This window comes from Hemicordylus capensis, chromosome 3 (genome assembly GCF_027244095.1).
Source record: "Hemicordylus capensis ecotype Gifberg chromosome 3, rHemCap1.1.pri, whole genome shotgun sequence".
Lineage (NCBI taxonomy): Eukaryota > Metazoa > Chordata > Lepidosauria > Squamata > Cordylidae > Hemicordylus > Hemicordylus capensis.
Genome location: NC_069659.1, coordinates 261,248,498 through 261,268,151, shown reverse-complemented (window position 1 = coordinate 261,268,151; position 19,654 = coordinate 261,248,498). Strand labels below are relative to the sequence as shown.

Below are 19,654 nucleotides of genomic sequence, written 5' to 3'. Positions count from 1 at the left end.
GAAATTGGGGATCCGTGTTTCCCTTAATAGGGGCTCGAGCAAGACAAGAGCAATGGAAGGAAAATAAGTCCTAGACACTTAAACCCATATTTTGGTCCTGACTTCAGGAATACATCAGTTAAAAGCTGAGTCTCTGATTAAAGGTAAAGTGTGCCTTGATGTCGATTTCGACTCCTGGTGCCCACAGAGCCCTGTGGTTTTCTTGGTAGAATACAGGAGGGGTTTACCATTACCTCTTCCCACACAGTATGAGATGCTGCATCTTCCTATATCGCTGCTGCCTGATATAGTCTGGGAAACATACCAGCGGGGATTTGAACCGGCAACCTTCTGCTTGTTAGTCAAGCATTTCCCTGCTGCGCCACTTAAGGCGAGTGTCTGATTACTGAACTACTTCTTTTCAACAGGTTATTTTTTGCTTTGTTTAGGGGTTCAGCAGCTATGGTTCAGGTAAAAGTCAACCAAGAGATTGTAGATTTGGGTGCAATTCCAGTCCACTGAATAAATGTCTCTGAAGCATTATTTAGGTTTAAGTTGAAGTTCAGTGTGCCTCCCTAGTAATATCCTCATGACAGTCCTGGTTGAGAATAATAGAAAAGTGGGATATAATACCAGAAACCTTCCGTGTGCAAGCACAACTCAGCCTTTTCCCTCATTAATGTTTAAGGCATCATATTCCTTTCATCTCTGCTGGAGAACTGAAAAGAACTAAACAAGGAAATTAAATCATTAATACCCACAGTGAGTTGTCACAAGGGGCCATAAACACAATTTTTCACTGCTCATGTATGAAATCATGGGGAAGATTCAACTAGGCAACAGGAACATGCTGTTCTTTTCATGCTGTTATTTTGGAAAATAAAATGCAAACATGTCTGTCGCTTCTTGCTTGATCATCAGTCCTGAATTTATTTGACATTGGCTCATAAATAAGAGGGGAAACAGCTGCAGAGGAACTTCACAGTGATCATAAGGCTGTAATTTTAAACTTCATGTCCATTGAGCTTACATTGTCATCGGTTCCAATGCGATTTGTCTTCTTCGTGCCATCCCCATCTAGTACGTCACTTCTTTCCTCAGTAAAGACAACAACATTGACTGAAAGCAAAATAACCCAGTAAGACCCAAAATTAAGTTTTGGCCATGATCTCCATTTCTATCACCCATCTCCACCCTCCAAAGCTTTTCCTGGAAGCTCCAGAGATGAGTGGGAATATGTCAAAGGTCAGAGCATTTTCTAGCTCTAGATGTGGAATTTGTACAACCAGGATATTTGCCATGTGCTAGATCTTTTCTGAGATCTTGGACAGCTCTCTTGCATTACCAGGTTGTTGTAAGGATTACTGAGATCAATTATGTGAAGCACTCAGAAGCTCTATTCAGAGGTCGTTATACTGGCCGCTCAACACTCCATATTTTGGCAAGGAACTTCCTGGGTACAGCATTTGTCTCTGCTGTCTTCAGGAAGAGCCAGGGTCAGGATTACCGAGAAAAGAACTAGCTGGTCTGCTCCTGTTTTCTTTGCGCATGAGTACTCTGTGCCCAAGTGCAATTGTGCCTGTTAAGTGCTATAGAAATGCGAAATACTATTACGTAGTAGCAGCAGCAACATAGCAACATTCATTCTGTCTCAACCCCCTTTACCACATTCTTCAGTTCAATTCTCAGTTCAATCCCAGTTTCCTCACTCTGTTTGAAATGTTAAATTGCAACTCATATTGCTCTTCAGCTGTCCTATTTCAGCCAGGACTGCAATGCTTTTCGGAGCTCTGCCCTGGGAGAAGCCTCAACCACAGGTTAGTGGTGACCAGTAGGGGTGGAACTAAAGCGGAGAACGAATCACGGGTACAGTTCATCTCTCCTCTTCTCACCCTGTTCCAGCTGCCTCTCTCTCTCTCTCTCTCAGCTCACCTCACCCTGCCATTTTCTGGGTTCCACTACTCGGCAAATGATCGGCCAGCACACCTAGAAAACACCATGGCTGGGCAAGACGGTGGGGAGGCAGGCAGCCAGGGGGTGATGAGAAGAGTGGAAATGAGCCGCACCTGTGGTTCATTCTCATGCCCCTCCAGGGGCCTCCACTTGTCACCACTGCCACAGCTACAGTACGTTTATCTTTCTTAAGTTTGGCTGCATGTAACCCCTCGTGACACTTGGTGAGTCAAAGAAATAAGTGAGCAACAGCGATTTGAAAAATGAAATAGAACAGTCTAGCTCATAGAAAGAAAAGGCCTATAAGTGCAAATATTCAAAGCCATCATCTAATTAATTACAAACCAGGCTGATGGATGATTTCCAGTTAGGTATTGATGGAGTGTGACTCTGCTGACCCTTTGGGATCTCTCAGCTTTTGATACCATTGACCATGGTACCTTTCTGGGTTGCCTGAGAGAGGTGGGATTAGGTGGCTCTGTTTTACAGTGGTTCTGTTCCTACTTCTTGGGTAGATTCCAGATGGTGTCACTTGGAGACTGTTGCTCTGTAAAGTAAGAGTTATTGTATGGAGTTCCCAAAAGCTCCATACTGTCTCAAATGTTCTTTAACATCTACATGAAACTGCTGGGAGAGATCATCATGATGTTTGGTGCAGGATGTGATCAATATGCTGATGACACCCAAATCTATTTCTCGCTGTCAACTTCATCAGGAAATGGCATAACTTCCCAAAATAAAACATATACTGGGTAGTATACATACCATGTATAAGAGTCTATTCACACACACAACTTCATGAAACACGGATGAATTAAACATATATAATGAAACACACAATTACTGAAGAAATTGTCTGTGTTCTAGAACTGTATGGCTGAAGGTCAATTATGCCCATAGTCCTTATACATGTAGATATATAGTCCTTCCAGATCTTTTTTCTTACTGGTTCTTGTTCAAGTTCTTGCTCCAAATGTTACTAAAAATTCTTCCAGATCTTTTTCCTTGCAAGTTCTTATTCTAGTGGTAGCTCCTTATAGAAATGTTGCTCCTTCTGGTTGTTGTTCTTTGTCCAAATACCCAACAGGTATCCTAGGTAATTTTTACCTCTTTCCTCCTGCTTGAGCAGGACTTCGTCAGGAGAAGTGAGCTAAATACACAATAACACATGTATCATTTTAACAAAAAAGTACCTTCAACAAATTATGTTAACTCAAAGGGTTAGAAATTTTTAGTTATTACTCACATTTATTTGTTCCGAAGTGACACTGCACCTACCAGTGGTTTCTAAATTAGAAATCCTACTGGATACCAAATTGTACTGGCTTCAAATGGTACAGATAATGCTTACTATATCCTACAGTGTCTGCCAGATGTTTTCACTCCCCTTTGATCAAAAGGGATGTGCTTCATTATCCAATCTCGTCTAAATGACCAATTATATTTACGTGCGCGTGTGAAGAAACAGCAATGCTAAACTTCCAAAGAAGCTGTGGACTTTTGTCCTATTTAAATTCTTAATTATACAAATGTAATATGGAACCAAAACGTAACTCATATAAAGGCTTATCAAAAATATATATGATAGTCCCATTCTCCAAGAGGAGAGACTTTACTCTTTTAAAGGGGATGTCCATCAGTCTTGTGTCAATGTTAAATCTCACCCTACTAAACCCCTATCCACATCCAAATCTCTAAATAGGGCCAGGATAAAAAAATAGCGCATGGTGCCTATAGATAACTGGAAAGGTCATTGACCTGATTTAAACCAAAAGGCTCTAAAGTCCGGAGCTGATGTATAAAAAATGCCTCCCTCTGTAGGAGGGCAGTTTTGATATTTGCATAGGAAAATTCTTTTTGTTTGTACCTATAGATGACAAAAAATTCAAAATCATTAAAGGAGTGCCCTACCTGCATGAAATGATCAACCATAGGGCATTCCAAATTTTGTTTCCTAATGCGAGAGCGATGTTCCAAAATGCGAGATCGGACTGTTCTGGTTGACATGCCTACATATCTCAGGGAACGTGGGCATTGTATTATATATATGATGTTCTTGGTGGAACAGTAAGCAAAAAAGTCCAATCTATATTTTTTGCCAGTATTATTGTCCCTATATTATGTGGTTTGCAATGCCATAGGGCATGCCACACAATGACCACATTTGAAAAAACCTTTTGGTTCCACGCCCTCCCTCCGAGGTAGGCTATCCGCTCTGACAAGAAAATCTTTGAAACTGGGACTTTTTCAAAAGGCTACTAACGGAAAGTTAGTGCAACCTGGTAAATCTGATACTAATCTCCAATGTCGTCTGATGATATTTTTAATTCTATAACTTAGAGAAGAATATTGCAGTGACCATGTAATCCAAGGTTGCTTCCTATTAATTTGTGAAGCTGTCCTAAGTAGAGATAATCTATCTCTAGTCTGTTTCCTACGTCTAGCTTTTTGTATAAATTGAGTGGGATAGCCCCTTTCCATTAACTGAGAACTCAATTTATCAGCTGCTGACTCAAAATCCCTGGAATATGAAGAGTTTCTTTTAAGCTGCAGAAATTGACTTTACGGTAAGGAATTTTTTAATTGAAAAGGATGAAAAGAAGAATAGTGTAAAAAAAACACATTTCTATCAGTGGGTTTGGTATACAACGTAAAATATATTATATTAGACTCACTGATATTCACCCTAGTGTCAAGAAAAGGAATAGCCCTACGATGTACTTGACTGGTGAATTTGATGGTGGGATGTATAGTATTCAAACACTCATCAAATCTCTGAAATTTGTCCACGTTTTTAAAAATTAAAAAGATATCATCCAAATACCTTTTGAAAAAGAAGATTTTTTTTTTAAGGGTTTCGAAGTGGATTTAATATAATGGTATCCTCCAAATTTGACAGGAACCAATTGGCTAAATTGGGGGCAATTTTATTCCCCATGGCTATGCCTTTTATTTGCAAATAGAATTGGGTTTTTAAACGAAAATAACTATGCTCAAAAATAATATCCACAAGTTCCAATAGAAAATAAGAGGGGGGATCCCGATCTGTTCTGTTGTCAAAAGCCTCTTGAATGACCAAACGTGCCTCCTCTAAAGGTATATTGGTATATAATGAATTCACATCCAGGTTAACTAACACAGAGTTCTTAGGAACTAACATCCCTTCTGCCTTAATTATAAAGTCCCGAGTGTCCTTAATGTACGTTTGCACTTGAAGAACCGAAGATTTCAAAAATTGTTCTATGTAAGATGATATTGGTTCCAAAACAGAATTGGAGCCAGATACTATGGGTCGGCCCGGTGGATGAAATAAGTTCTTATGTATCTTGGGGAGGGTATAAAAAATCGGAACCCTAGGGTATTTGTTGACCAAAAAACCAGCTAACCTGTCAGAGATTACACCCACATTAAAGCTTCATTGACCACAATGTTAATGAGTTTCTGAACTTTCAAAGTGGGATCATGATCAATGGAGACATATGTAGTCCAATCAGCCAGCTGAATATTAATTTCTAGATCATACTTTTCCCGATCCTGAATAACCAAAGCCCCACCTTTGTCCGCAGATTTTATAACTATACTACTATCATTAGACAGATCCTGAACAGCTTCCCATTCTTCCCTTGTTAAATTTCCATGTTTGAATTTCATGAGTATATATTGTTTTTCCAATTTATGTATATCTTTTTTAACTTCATTCATGAAAACAATAACAGCGGGATGTTCAAGATATGGAAAAAAATGGGATTTAGGTCTAAAACTTTCCTGATCAGATCCCTGGGTATCCCCAAACATAATCCGTAATTTTATAAGTCTCTCCAATTTGAATAAATCCACCTCTAATTTAAATTCATCATGAAAAGACAATGGAACAAAAGACAGTCCTAAATTTAGAACTTTATACAGTGGTCCCTCTACTTACGAAATTAATCCGTTCCGAATGCACATTTGTAAGTCGAAAAGTTCGTAAGTCGAAAAGCGGTTTCCCATAGGAATGCATTGGGAACAGATTAATGCGTTCCGGAGCCTAGAAAAAAGACCCAGACCCCCAGTAAGGCTTGCAAACTGCACAGGAACATTTCTTTTCAAGAATAAACAGGCAGTAAACAGGCAGGCAAGTCAAGGAAACCGCATGTAAAATTCGTAAGTCGAGGAAACCCCATCTAAAAATTTGTAAGTCGAAAAAACCGCATCTAAAACCGGATCTAAAACTGCCGTTTGTAACTCGAAAAATACTTATGTCGAGTAGTTCGTAAGTCGAGGGACCACTGTATTCCATTGGAGAAAGTGCTCGACTGCTGATATTTATCACTATGTTTTCCTTCTTGTTGGTGGGCGTGATCTTGGTTGAAAAAAATTTTTTTCTTTAAATAAACGTTTTGAAGCACGTTCCAGTCATGGTCTACTACCAGCAGGAACCTCATTCTCAAGAAGAGCACTAGATGAACCTTCAGATTCCGAAAAGTCGGACTCTGAAAAACTTATTGGTTCACGCCATCTAACAGATTTTCTAACAGGAGTTTTTCTATCCACCCAAACATAGACCTGATTGGACTCATAGTCCTTCCAGTCTCTTTCCCATTTTCGTTCTTTGAACTCATTCAATCTGTCCTGATATCCATGTAAGGATCGTTCTATATCCTGTATTTTTAAATCAAAATCCCCACTTGAAATAGTGTCCTGTAGTTTTTTTCTCCAACTCAGCAATTGTATTCTGTGTATCCTCATGCTCCTGAAAGGATTTTTTAATTATAAGGAGCAAAGAACATCAAAAGAACATTTATTTAATATGGAAGACTAAGTGTTCAAAAAACTTTCATCCGAGGAAAACATAGCAGGAGCCTTGTTCATTCACAATACTCCTTTAATGTCGTGGCATGTCGTGGCATGATGCTGCAACTTTAAAGTTGCAGCATCATGCCCCGACATTAAAGGAGTATTGTGAAGCTTTTAGAATCCCAAGAGGTTTAAGAATTTAATCCCATTAACTCATTCCTGAGGGAAAGTTGGATGCCTCCTTGTTTGGAGGCAATGTTTAGAAAGGTTTCTTAATGAAACCTCTGGGTGAGGTCATTAGGAGATTTGGTGCAGGGTGTTATCATTATGCTGATGACACCCAAATCTATTTCTCTAAGGTGCATCAGTTGGTAACCTCCAGGTTGGACTACTGCAATGCACTCTATGTGGGGCTGCCTTTGTTTGTCGTTCAGAAACTTCGGTTAGTTGAAAATGCAGCAGCCAGACTGGTCTCTGGGGTAGCCTGGAGAGACCATATTATGCTTGCTCTCAAGCAGTCGCATTGGCATTGGCATATGTTTCTGGGCAAAATACAAAGTGCTGGTTATTATCCTTAAAGTCTAAATGACTTAGGTCCAGGTTACCTTAGAGAGAGCTTTCTTTTGTATGATCTCCATCATACGCTGAGGTCATCTAGAGAGATCTGTCTCCATCTGCCACCAGCACATCTCATGGCAACTTGGAACCAGGCCTTCAATATAGATGTTCCTGATCTGTGGAATGCACTCCCGACAGATATCCGTAGTTTGGACTCATTGTTGGTTTTCAAGAAAGCCCTAAAGACTTACATGTTTGGCCAGGCCTTCCATGGTTTTTCAATTGTTTTCAAGTATTTTAATTCATTTTAAATGATTCTGAATTGTTTTAAATTTGTTTTTACATTGTTTTGATTAGCTTGTTTTAAATTGTGTTTGCCTTTGTTTTTTGCCTTTGTTTTTTACTTTTTACTTTTTACACTGCCCAGAGCCTTTGGATGGGGTGGTATAGAAATGCAATTAATTAATTAATTAATTAATTAAGTAAGTAAGTATAATCCAAATAAGTTGGAGTTAATAATTGTGGGGGGTCAAGACCTGCCTGTTTAGATCTGCATGTTCTGGATGGGGTTACACTCCCCCTGAAAGATCAGGTACATAGCTTGGGAGTGCTTCTGGATCCAAAACTCTCTCTGGTTTCTCAAACTGAGGCAGTGGCCAGGAGCACTTGTTATTAGCTTCAGCTGATATGACAGATATGCCTATTTCTGGAGGTAAATGACCTGAAAACAGTAGTACAAATGCTGGTAACCTCCAAGCTTGACTACTGTAATGCACTCTACGTGGGGCTGATTTTGAATGTAGTCCGGAAACTACTAATGGTACATAACACGGCTGCCAAATTGGTCTCTGGGACAATGTGAAGGGACCATATAACACCTATCTTTATATTTTATATAAAGAATTGCACTGGCTGCTGCTATGTTTCAGTGCAAAATACAAAGTGCTAGTTATTACGTATAAAGCCATTAATGGCTTAGGTCTAGGGTGCTTAAGAAAGTGCCTCCTTTGTCATGAACCCTGCTGCCTATCAAGGTCACCTGGGGAGGTCCAGTTGCAGTTGCCACTGGCTCTTCTGGTGACAGTTTGGGGCTGGGCCTTATCTGTGGCTGCCCCAGGGCTTTAGAATGAACTCCCTGTCAAAATAAGAGTTTCTCCATCTCTAATTCCTTTTTAAAAGACCCTTAAGAGACACTGGTTTTCTCAGGTTTTTAAATAAAACTAATTTTAAACTGTTTTTTGCTCTCTGAAATTGTTTTGTTTTCTTCTGTGAATTGTTTTTGATTGATTTTATCCTGTGAAATGTTTTAATAGTTTCTTTTATTGTATATTGTAATCTTAGATTATGTACATTGCCGAGAAAGAGAGAGAGAGAGATATCAGCCACTATATAAATTGGATAGATAGATAGATAGATAGATAGATAGATAGATAGATAGATAGATAGATAGATAGATAGATAGATGATAGTCTTGAGAAGATAATTGGCCAGGATTCATGGTATGCAAATATATGGACTTACATTCTATGCAGTGTGACACTGGAAGTTAATAGGAATGTGTGAATAGATTCGATTCCAAACCTGTTTGACATCAAACAGGTTCAGCTCGATGGTAATATCAGACCGAACCCCGCCAACCAGTTCGGTTTTATATCAAACCGAACACCCTGGACTGTTCGGGCGATTCTAAATTATTATTATTTAATTTGCTCACCCCCTCTGGGGGGTACTGCCATGGTCCCGGGGGGGGGGGGGTCTCCAGAAGTACCGCCTCTCCCCACTGGCCTCCTTATATGACCAAATTGCCCAGTTCAGATGGTCTTTGGCCTGTTCTGGGACTTCCCTCTGTTGCGGTGGCCATTTTGGAGGTCACCGCACATGCCCAATGGGCCTCTGCATGGCCGGAGGGGGTGAGTATTTTTTTTAAAAAAATCATGAACTGAACTGGAGGGTTTGGGGGGTGCCAAAACCTAACACACCCAGTCCAGTTCGAGTCTGGTCTGGACTCGAACCAAATTGGGCAACTCGGTTTGGTGCACACGCCTAACAGTTAGAGAGTCCATCCTCATTGCTGCATGCCTTTAAAACACGTGCCCATGCTTCTTGCAGAGGCAAGATGTTCCGCTCCATTGGAGCATTACACAACAGTAAAAGAGTAAAAGACTCCTTCTAGTAGGAATAATGGCCCAGCGGCCAAAGGGAATGGCCACTCTGCCTCTCTGGCAGAGTAGATATGATTCTACCAATAACCTGGCTACTAATCACTCAGACGGAAGTGGTGGGAAGCTATCTCAGTGCTGCACAGGAGAAACTGTAGCACCGAAGGAATTCATAATACCTAGAAGTCAGAGTGCCAAGATGCCTTTCCCTTCTGGAAAAGGCAAAATGAGCCTTGCTATCATTTGGTTCTGGTTTCCTTTGGGCATAAGGGGAGGAGAGGTTGCTCTGTGAGGCACCATGGCTAAGCTGGCCAAAATGACTACCTAGTAAATAGGTGATCCTGGGCTTGACTCGCATTGGTGCATTGGGACCCAGGAATTTTGTGTCCACAACACAGCATGAATCACCCCTCTGGTCTTCAAAATAGCAGCAGGGGGGGCGGGGGAGTCCCAAGATCTGCAAGAAAATGCTGTGACTTAGATTCGAACCGAGGTTGCTGCGTCCACATTGCAGAATACTAACTATTATACTATCATGGCTGGCTAAAGCCTGCTGCTGCCATTGACTAGCTTTTGCAGGTCCCACAGCAAGAGGTACCAACAGAATAAGGAATGCCACAAATTGATTCTTCTCCTAACTGAGAAAATCTTAACTCCTGACTCTTGGGCTTCTCATTTATCCCTAGGAGGGTATGTTCAGTTGTTGAACCTGGAGCCTCTCTCACCCTAAATGTGAAACAAACCAACAAGCTGCACATAAAACACCCAGTGCTGCAGGGATTTGTGCTGGCCACAAGTCACATTGCCTGGCTGCACTGACTTTCTTGCAAAGGCAAAACAACCCTAAGCATTGCTAGGCTATTGTCTTTAGGCAGAAGAGTGGAGAGTTTGCTCAAGGGCACCATGGCTAAGCTGGCTAAAGCACCTCACTAGTAAACAGGAGATCCTGGGTTCAATTCCCAGTGGTGCTTTGGTAAATGTCTCTTTTGCATCCACAGCAACAGGGCACCTAAATCAAAGTGGGGGTATTATAGCTTAACCAGCCAAAGTTTCTCCTTGCTAAGAGACTCTGGGTTGGACTCCCAGTGCTTCTTCTGGCTTTGGCTTGTTGGGAGTGATATGGAACAGAGTGCTCTTTTTATGCCAAGCCTGGCCTGAATCTTCTTCTGCATGTGCAAGCAGGATGGCCATAGGTTTTTAGGTTGTGAGCTCTTTGGGTACAGGGAAACATCCTATTCATTGTTTTATTTTTCTTTGTTGGCTTTGTTTCAAAGTGGTGCAAATACATTTGTAGTAGTCGTGGTAATACAGTAGATGGCTACAAAGAGGTGGCAGAGAGAACAAAAAGCTCACCCCTAGCCTTATGAAGGAAGGATGGGAGAAGAAAAGGAAATGGTGGAGGGAAAGGAGTTTCTAAGTGTAATGCTGCTCATTTACCCCTGCAGGCCTCGCATGGGGATTGAACCCAGGACTTCTTGCACCCTACTCAGAAGTCATACCTCTAGACCAACCACTCAACAGGAAACTCTTCAGCACTGAAGCAGTTTGTGCTGCTCAGCAGTCAAAGGGCCTCTCTGGCAGACCGGAGCCCGGGGGGGAGAGGGGAGTCCCAATCAATTATGTACCATCTGTCTTTGCAGAGAAGGGAAGGAGAGCTTGCTCAGTGGGGCTAAAGTGCCTGTCTAATAAACAGAAGGCCCTGAGTGCAATCTTCCGTGGCATATTGGAAGCTAACTTGTTTTTTCTGCCGTAGCAAGGGCCTGACTGCATCAAACCACAGCTCATACCTTCCACCTCTTGCAAAGGCAGTAAACAAAATTCCCAAGACATGTGAGAAAATGCCATGACTCGGATTCGATCTGAGGTTGCTGCAGCCACGACACAGAGTACTGACCATTATACGATCACAGCTAGACCAAAGCATACCAGTGCTGTTGGCTGGATTTTTCCACTGCAAGCTCCATAGTATGGGGTGTCAGTCAGTTGACTCAGTTGGACCACTCACACTATCCTGGACACACATAGGGAGCTGGGAGATGGAAGGGTTTTTCCCCCACAAGGACACCATAGCTTAGAGGGCCAAAGCACTGGCCTTGTAAGCTGGAAACCATGGGTTCGACTCCCAGTGGTGCCTTTGGCTTACTGGCCCTTCTTTTTCTGCTGAGCCTGATCTGAACTTCACTCTCCTTATGGATGGTTATAACCACAGAGGCTTGCGGACAGGAAAAATGAGAAGAATGGAAAGCCCACTCCCGAGCCTTGAGAAGAGATGAGGGCAACTAATGGGGAAGTGCAAGGGGAAAGAAAATCTAAATGTTAGGCTTTTGATTCATCCTCACCAGGGCTTGTGCAGGGATAGAACCCAGGACCTCTTACACCCAAAGCAAGAGTCATACTCCTAGACCAACAAGCCACACAGCAAAGATCTCAGTTTGTAGTGATTTGTGATTCCCAGCGGCCAAAGGGACTGAATGGCAGAGCACAGACTGCCCCCTCTGCCCCTCATGGAGGCTGGGTGGAAAATTCCTCAATTACATACGGGAAAATGCCGTGACTTGGATTCGAACCGAGGTTGCTGCAGCCCCAATGCAGAGTATTGACCACTATACGACCACGGCTGGCTAAAGCCCGCTGCTGCCACTGCCTGCCTCTTCCCAGAGCACATCCCACAACAAAAGGTAAGGAATGACAGGAATTTTGCCAAGAAGATCTTAAAATTAGAGCTTCTTTTTTATCCCAAGCAGGACTGGTCAGGGAGTTGAACCCAGGACCTCTCTTACCTTAAGCAAGAATCATACTCCTACACCAACAAGCTGCATGGAAGAACCACAGTTCTGAACGTATTTAAATTGATGCTGTGCATAGGTCTGAGTACCAAGCTGCCCTTCCTCTCTGGCACAGGAGAAATGACCCCCGCCATCGCTTGTCTGTAGTCTTTGGGCAAAAGAGAAGCCATGGCGAAACTGGCCAAAATGACTGTCTAGAAAACAGCAGAGTCAGGGCTGCACTGGGAGCCAGGCATTTCATGTCCTCAGTGGAGCATGGACCACCCCTGTAGCCTCACAGAGGCAAGGAAAAGCATCGCTGTGGGAGTATGCCGTGACTAGGATTAGAACCGATGTTGCTGCAGCCACAATGCAGAACACTGACCACTATACGATCTCGGCTGGCTAAAGCCTGCTGCTGCCATTGGGGATATTCTCACGATCACAGAAAATCGGGCTAGCCTCTGCTAGCCCAATTTTCTGCGATTGTGAGAACCACCGGGCTCGGCTGCGAGCCCAGTGGTTCTAGAGCGGGTAACCCGCTCAAGAACCCCTGCCCTAAAAATAGGTTTGTGGAGTGAGCACTCTGCAAACCTGGTTTTGAAGATTGTGAGTAGCCGCAGCGCAGCTTCGTGCCACGCCTACTCACGAGGAGTCCCCCGGAGGGGAGGCAAAAAGCCGCCTCCCGGCTCCAGGGGTCTCGCCAGCATGCCCTGTGCCCCCAATCAGCCCCCGCTCCCCCAGCTCCCGCCGGCGCCATCACAGAGCTGGCAATCGTGTGGGCAGCCAATTTGGCCACCCAGGGCTCCCTCCCCGCTCCCCGCTCCAAACTGGGTCTCACTGATCGTGAGACCTGGCTCATTGTCTGGCTCTTCTCGGTTGTTGAATGTGGGGCCTCTCTTACCCTAAATGGGAATCAAACCAACTAACTGCACATAAAAAACCCAGTGCTGCAGGGATTTGTGCTGCCCACAAGTCACATGGCCTGGCTGCATGGCCTTCCTTGCAAAGGCAGAACAATCCTAAGCATTGCTTGGCTATGGTCTTTGGGCAGAAGAGTGGACAGCTTCTTCAGTGGCACCAGGGCTAAGCTGCCTAGAGCACCTGTTTAGGAAACAGGAGGTCCTGGGTTCAGTTCCCATTGGTGCCTTGGTAAATGTCTCTTTTGCATCCACAGCAACACCACACCTGCACCAAAGTGTGGACTGCTCCCCCCATTGCGGCAGTGGGGAAAGAAATATCTGAGATCTGAAGGAGAATGCTGCGACTCGGATTCAAACTGAGGTTGCTGCAGCCCCTACCACGATACAATCAAAGCTAGGCTGAGGTATCTGGCTTCTGTCATGCTGTAACTGCTCAGGGTAGGTCCTAATGCAATGGGGAAAGTCGGCAAGGCTTCCCATGAAGCCCTTGACATGAGATTCCCATGAGATTTTCAATGACAAACCATGAATCCACTTTCATATGCTACCAGAGAAACTGAATCTACACTCAAAACATCTCCGAAACAACAGAACCCAGTACCCCATGGGTTAGCAACCCATGGGGGTGGATGGCACCCTACGTGGTCTACACCACCACTCGCTCTGGGCCACCCTGGTGGCCCCCAAGTGCAGTTATGCGGCAGGAATTATGGAGGTCCATCATTCCCTATGGGGAAGAACTTTACAGACACACAAACTCCATAACATCTTTAAAAATCAGCCTTCTGCCCAGTTCCTTTGAAATAATTCTGGCAGCTTCCTTGCCCCCACTGGACACTACCACCCACCCTACTCTGCTCTGGGCCACCCCTTTCCCCCCAACATGAAGCTATACTTTTGCTAAAACCTCAATTCTTCCCTAAGGGAAAAATCCTATACTTCAAAAATTGACCAAAACCCAGCCCAACAGTAATAGTCTTCTCAGTGCAGGTAACATGGCAAGGGGTGTCAGAAAATTGGCCTGGTTGGACTGCCATCCCTACCACATTGTGGAGGCTGTAGGGCTTCTCAGTGGGGCACCATGGCTAAGCTGGCTAAAGCGCCTGACTAACGCACACCAGGTGCTGCAGGTGCAAAATGGCCAGCTCCCAATGCAGCAGTAGGAATCAAACAAAGGATCTGGTGTGCGTTAGTCAGGCGCTTTAGCCAGCTTAGCCATGGTGCCCCACTGAGCAAGCTCTCCTGCCCTTCTGCATCAAGACCATAGCCAAGTGATTAGGAGGGTACCTTCCCCTCTGCCAGAGAGGTAGGGTGGCCAGCCCCTTGGGCCACTGGAGAGTACACATTTTGATCACACTGAAGTCTTTGCTACGTGGCTTGTTGGTCTAGGGGTATGATTCTTGCTTTGGGTGCAAGAAGTCCTGAGTTCAACTCCTGGACAAGCCCTCTTGGGGATAAATGAGAAACCCTGCGGTTAGCATTTCCCCTCCCGTCCCATCAGATCCCCTCGCTCCTCCTCAAGGATCAGGGAAGGGCTTCTCTTCTTCTTCTTCTTCTTCTTCTTCTTCCTTTTAAACTGTTTTTTCCTGCCTGCAAACTTCTACAGCCACAACCATTGTCAAGAAGAGCAAAGTGCAGGCCAGGCTTGGCAGGAAAAGGAGAGCATTCAGCTCCATTCCAGCCCTGGGAAACCAAAGGCACCATTGGGAGTCGAACCCAGGGTCTCCTGCTTACAAGGCAGGCGCTTTAGCCAGCTTAGCCATGGTGCCCCACTGAGAAGCCCTACATCCTCCACACTGTGGTAGGGATGGCAGTCCAACCAGGCCAATTTTCTGACACCCCTTGCCATGTTACCTGCACTGAGAAGATGACTACTGTTACGAAGAATATCGATATACCACTTTCTCAAATGTGGCTGTTCTCAAAGTGGCTTACATAGAAAAAAGGAGGGAGGGAGGAGGCTAGATGGGGAGAGCTTCCCTCTCCCATATGGGTTCACAGTATAAAAAGAAACATGGTATATTCCTAGACCAGCCACTGGGGTGATGCTGTGCTAGGGTTGGGTAGGGACAGCAGACAGCAGCTGAAGGCTGAGCCGTGATCGTATAGTGGTCAGTACTCTGCGTTGTGGCCGCAGCAACCTCGGTTCGAATCCGAGTCACGGCATTTTCTCGCAGGTCTTAGGGATACCTTTTATTGCACTTGTAAGGGACAAAGAGTATGGCTTGTGCTTTGCCACGGACGGCTCTTTGCTGCAGGCACAAAAAAAGCAGTTTCCTTCTGGGACCTGAACCCAGGAGCTCCAGTTAATAGACAGGCCCTTCAGGCAGCTTAGCTATGGCACCTCTCTTTCTGAGCAAGTGCTCCTTTCCTTCTGGCTGAAGACCATGAGCAAGTGATGGGGAGGGTTGTTTACCCCCCTGTCACAGAGGCAGGGTGGCCAGTGCTTTGTCCACTGGGCAAGTCAAATTCCTTCAGTGCTGAGGATTTTCTCTGTGTGGCTTATTGGTCTAGAGGTATGATTCTTGCTTAGGGTGCGAGAGTTGCTGAGTTCAATTTCCAGACAAGTCCTGCTGGGGGGATAAATGAGAAGCCCTACAATTTAGAATTATTTTTTCCTTCCCTTTCACTGTCAGTTCACGTCGTCCTCCCTAACACTTCAGGGTGGGTGGCTTTCCATTCTTTTTTTTCTAGTTTCCCCCTTTGAAGCAATCTATGGCCATCATCACCCTTCCACAAGCAGCAGGCAGTTTGGGCCAGACTTGGCAGAAAAAGAAGAGCACTTAGGATTGTTCTGCCTTGGCAAGAAAGGCCATGCAGCCAGGCCATGTGACTTGTGGGCAGCACAAATCCCTGCAGCACTGGGCTTTCTATGTGCAGTTAGTTGGTTTGATTCCCATTTAGGGTGAGAGAGGGCCCGGATTCAACAACTGAGAAGAGCCAGACAATGGCTGCAGCAGGCTTTAGCCAGCTGTGATCATATAGTGGTCAGTGCTCGGCGTTGTGGCTGCAGCAACATAGGTTCGAATCCAAGTCATGGCATTCTCCCACAACGATGCTTTTCCTTGCCTCTGTGAGGCTACAGGGGTGGTCCATGCTCCACTGAGGACAAGAAATGCCTGGCTCCCAGAGCAGCCCTAGCTCTGCTGTTTTCTAGACAGTCATTTTGGCCAGTTTCGCCATGGCTTCTCTTTTGCTCAAAGACTACAGACAAGTGATGGCTGGGGTCATTTCTCCTGTGCCAGAGAGGAAGGGCAGCTTGGTACTCAAACCTTTGCACAGAATCAATATAAATAACTTCAGAACTGTGGTTCTTCCATGCTGCTTGTTGGTGTAGGGCAGAGGTGGGGAAACTTGGCCCTACAGCTGTTGCAGAACTACAACTCCCATCATCACCAGCCACAATTACTGTGGTTGGGGATGGTGGGAGTTGTAGTTCAAAAACAACTGGAGGGCCAAGTTTCCCCACCCCTGGTGTAGAGGTATAATTTTTGCTTAAGGTAAGAGAGGTCCTGGGTTCAACTCCCTGACCAGTCCTGCTTGGGATAAAAAAGAAGCTCTAATTTTAAGATCTTCTTGGCAAAATTCCTGTCATTCCTTACCTTTTGTTGTGGGATGTGCTCTGGGAAGAGGCAGGCAGTGGCAGCAGCGGGCTTTAGCCAGCCGTGGTCGTATAGTGGTCAATACTCTGCATGGGGCTGCAGCAACCTCGGTTCGAAGCCGAGTCACGGCATTTTCCCGTATGTAATTGAGGAATTTTCCACCCAGCCTCCATGAGGGGCAGAGGGGGCAGTCTGTGCTCTGCCATCCAGTCCCTTTGGCCGCTGGGAATCACAAATCACTACATCACTGAGATCTTTGCTGTGCAGCTTGTTGGTCTAGGAGTATGACTCTTGCTTTGGGTGTAAGAGGTCCTGGGTTCTATCCCTGCACAAGCCCTGGTGAGGATGAATCAAAAGCCTTAGATTTAGATTTTCTTTCCCCTTGCACTTCCCCATTAGCTGCCCTCATCTCTTCTCAAGGCTCGGGAGTGGGCTTTCCATTCTTCTCATTTTTCCTGTCCGCAAGCCTCTGTGGTTATAACCATCCATAAGGAGAGTGAAGTTCAGATCAGGCTCAGCAGAAAAAGAAGGGCCAGTAAGCCAAAGGCACCACTGGGAGTCGAACCCATGGTTTCTGGCTTACAAGGCCAGTGCTTTGGCCCTCTAAGCTATGGTGTCCTTGTGGGGGAAAAACCCTTCCATCTCCCAGCTCCCTATGTGTGTCCAGGATAGTGTGAGTGGTCCAACTGAGTCAACTGACTGACACCCCATACTATGGAGCTTGCAGTGGAAAAATCCAGCCAACAGCACTGGTATGCTTTGGTCTAGCTGTGATCGTATAATGGTCAGTACTCTGTGTCGTGGCTGCAGCAACCTCAGATCGAATCCGAGTCATGGCATTTTCTCACATGTCTTGGGAATTTTGTTTACTGCCTTTGCAAGAGGTGGAAGGTATGAGCTGTGGTTTGATGCAGTCAGGCCCTTGCTACGGCAGAAAAAACAAGTTAGCTTCCAATATGCCACGGAAGATTGCACTCAGGGCCTTCTGTTTATTAGACAGGCACTTTAGCCCCACTGAGCAAGCTCTCCTTCCCTTCTCTGCAAAGACAGATGGTACATAATTGATTGGGACTCCCCCCTCCCCCCCGGGCTCCGGTCTGCCAGAGAGGCCCTTTGACTGCTGAGCAGCACAAACTGCTTCAGTGCTGAAGAGTTTCCTGTCGAGTGGTTGGTCTAGAGGTATGACTTCTGAGTAGGGTGCAAGAAGTCCTGGGTTCAATCCCCATGCGAGGCCTGCAGGGGTAAATGAGCAGCATTACACTTAGAAACTCCTTTCCCTCCACCATTTCCTTTTCTACTCCCATCCTTCCTTCATAAGGCTAGGGGTGAGCTTTTTGTTCTCTCTGCCACCTCTTTGTAGCCATCTACTGTATTACTACGACTACTACAAATGTATTTGCACCACTTTTAAACAAAGCCAACAAAGAAAAATAAAACAATGAATAGGATGTTTCCCTGTACCCAAAGAGCTCACAACCTAAAAACCTATGGCCATCCTGCTTGCACATGCAGAAGAAGATTCAGACCAGGCTTGGCATAAAAAGAGCACTCTGTTCCATATCACTCCCAACAAGCCAAAGCCAGAAGCAGCACTGGGAGTCCAACCCAGAATCTCCTAGCAAGGAGAAGCTTTGGCTGGCTGCACTATGGTACCCTCATGAGAAACTTCACCATCTTCCCGCTCCACTGCGGCTCCAACCCAGACCAACTTTTCAATACCTCATACAGAGAGACATGCACTGAGAAGATTCAGCTTACAAAAGAGGGACTTCAATGTTCACTTTGATACCAATTTGTCTGGGAGGTTCAGGAGTTCATAGTGGCCATGATACCTATGGGCCTATCTCAAGTGGTCTCTGGACTGGTGCATATTGCTGGTCACAAAATTATCTGGTCTTTTACTCTGATCAGGTTAGTGTTCCATGGGTGGGACTCCTGTGATTTCCCCATTGTCATGGATGGAACACCACCTGGTTAAGGTAGGATGCACGATCACATCCCACCTCCACAGGGGTGAGGGTCCTATTAGGATGGTCTGCCCAAGGTGGTTATTGGATCCAACAAGATCCCAAGAAGCCTTGGAAAGATTTAGTGTTAGCTCTGCCAGTGATCCTGTTGATGCCCTGGTGGAGAATTGGAACAGAAAACTCACCAGGACAGTAGCCATGACCGCTCCTAAGCATCCTCTCTGACCTACTTCAAAACTGGCCCCTTGGCATACAAGAACTACAGGAGCTGAAGCAGCAAGGTAGATAACTGGAGTGCAAGTGGAGAAAGACTTGATTCAAATCTGACAGATTACAATGTAAAGCACCTTTGAAGACCTATGCTCAGGCAATATGTGTGGCAAAGAAGTGATTCTTTTCTGCCTGTATTGCATCTGTATGCTCATATCCAGCTGAGTTGTTGAGGGTTGTGAGAGGGCTAGTACATGCCCCTCCTCCCTTAAATCAGAATTTTGAACCATCAATTACCTGCTGCAATGTTTTTAATGAGTTATTTGTAGGGATGTGCGTTTCGTTTCGGATACAAAACGTTTTGTGCACAAAACAGGCCATTTCAGTTGTTTGGAAGCCAAAACAAAACACCCAATGCTCAAAACAGAAAATTTTGTAGCCAAAACAAAACGTCCCTGTTTCGGATACAAAACGTTTTGTTGTTTCGGCTGTTTTGGAACTCCATTTTGCAATCACAAAAATTCTTTCTCCTTCAGTCTCCATTTTGAGTTTTGACATCTGTTTGAATTTCCGGCCCTTCCAGCCTGCAGATTGGCCAGCAGGGGAGCGCGGGGTCTGGGGTTGGGGAGCGCAGTGCGGGGTCTGGGGTGGCAGCAGTGCAGTGTGGGGTCTGGGGTGACAGCAGGGGAGCGCGAGGATTTGGGGTTGCAGCAGGGGAGCGCGGGGCTTTGGGGTTGCAGCAGTGGAGCATGGGCTTTGGGG

General features: G+C 45.1%; 2 non-coding genes across 2 annotated transcripts; one reads left to right on the top strand and one right to left on the bottom strand.

The window, feature by feature from the left end:
• Positions 1 to 14,808: 14,808 nt before the first annotated feature.
• On the bottom strand, positions 14,809 to 14,882 carry TRNAT-UGU (transfer RNA threonine (anticodon UGU)). Its single transcript has one exon. It is a non-coding gene; the product is annotated as a tRNA-Thr (tRNA).
• A 325-nt stretch (positions 14,883 to 15,207) lies between these two features.
• Positions 15,208 to 15,279, top strand: TRNAH-GUG (transfer RNA histidin (anticodon GUG)). The gene has a single exon. It is a non-coding gene; the product is annotated as a tRNA-His (tRNA).
• Positions 15,280 to 19,654: the final 4,375 nt, after the last annotated feature.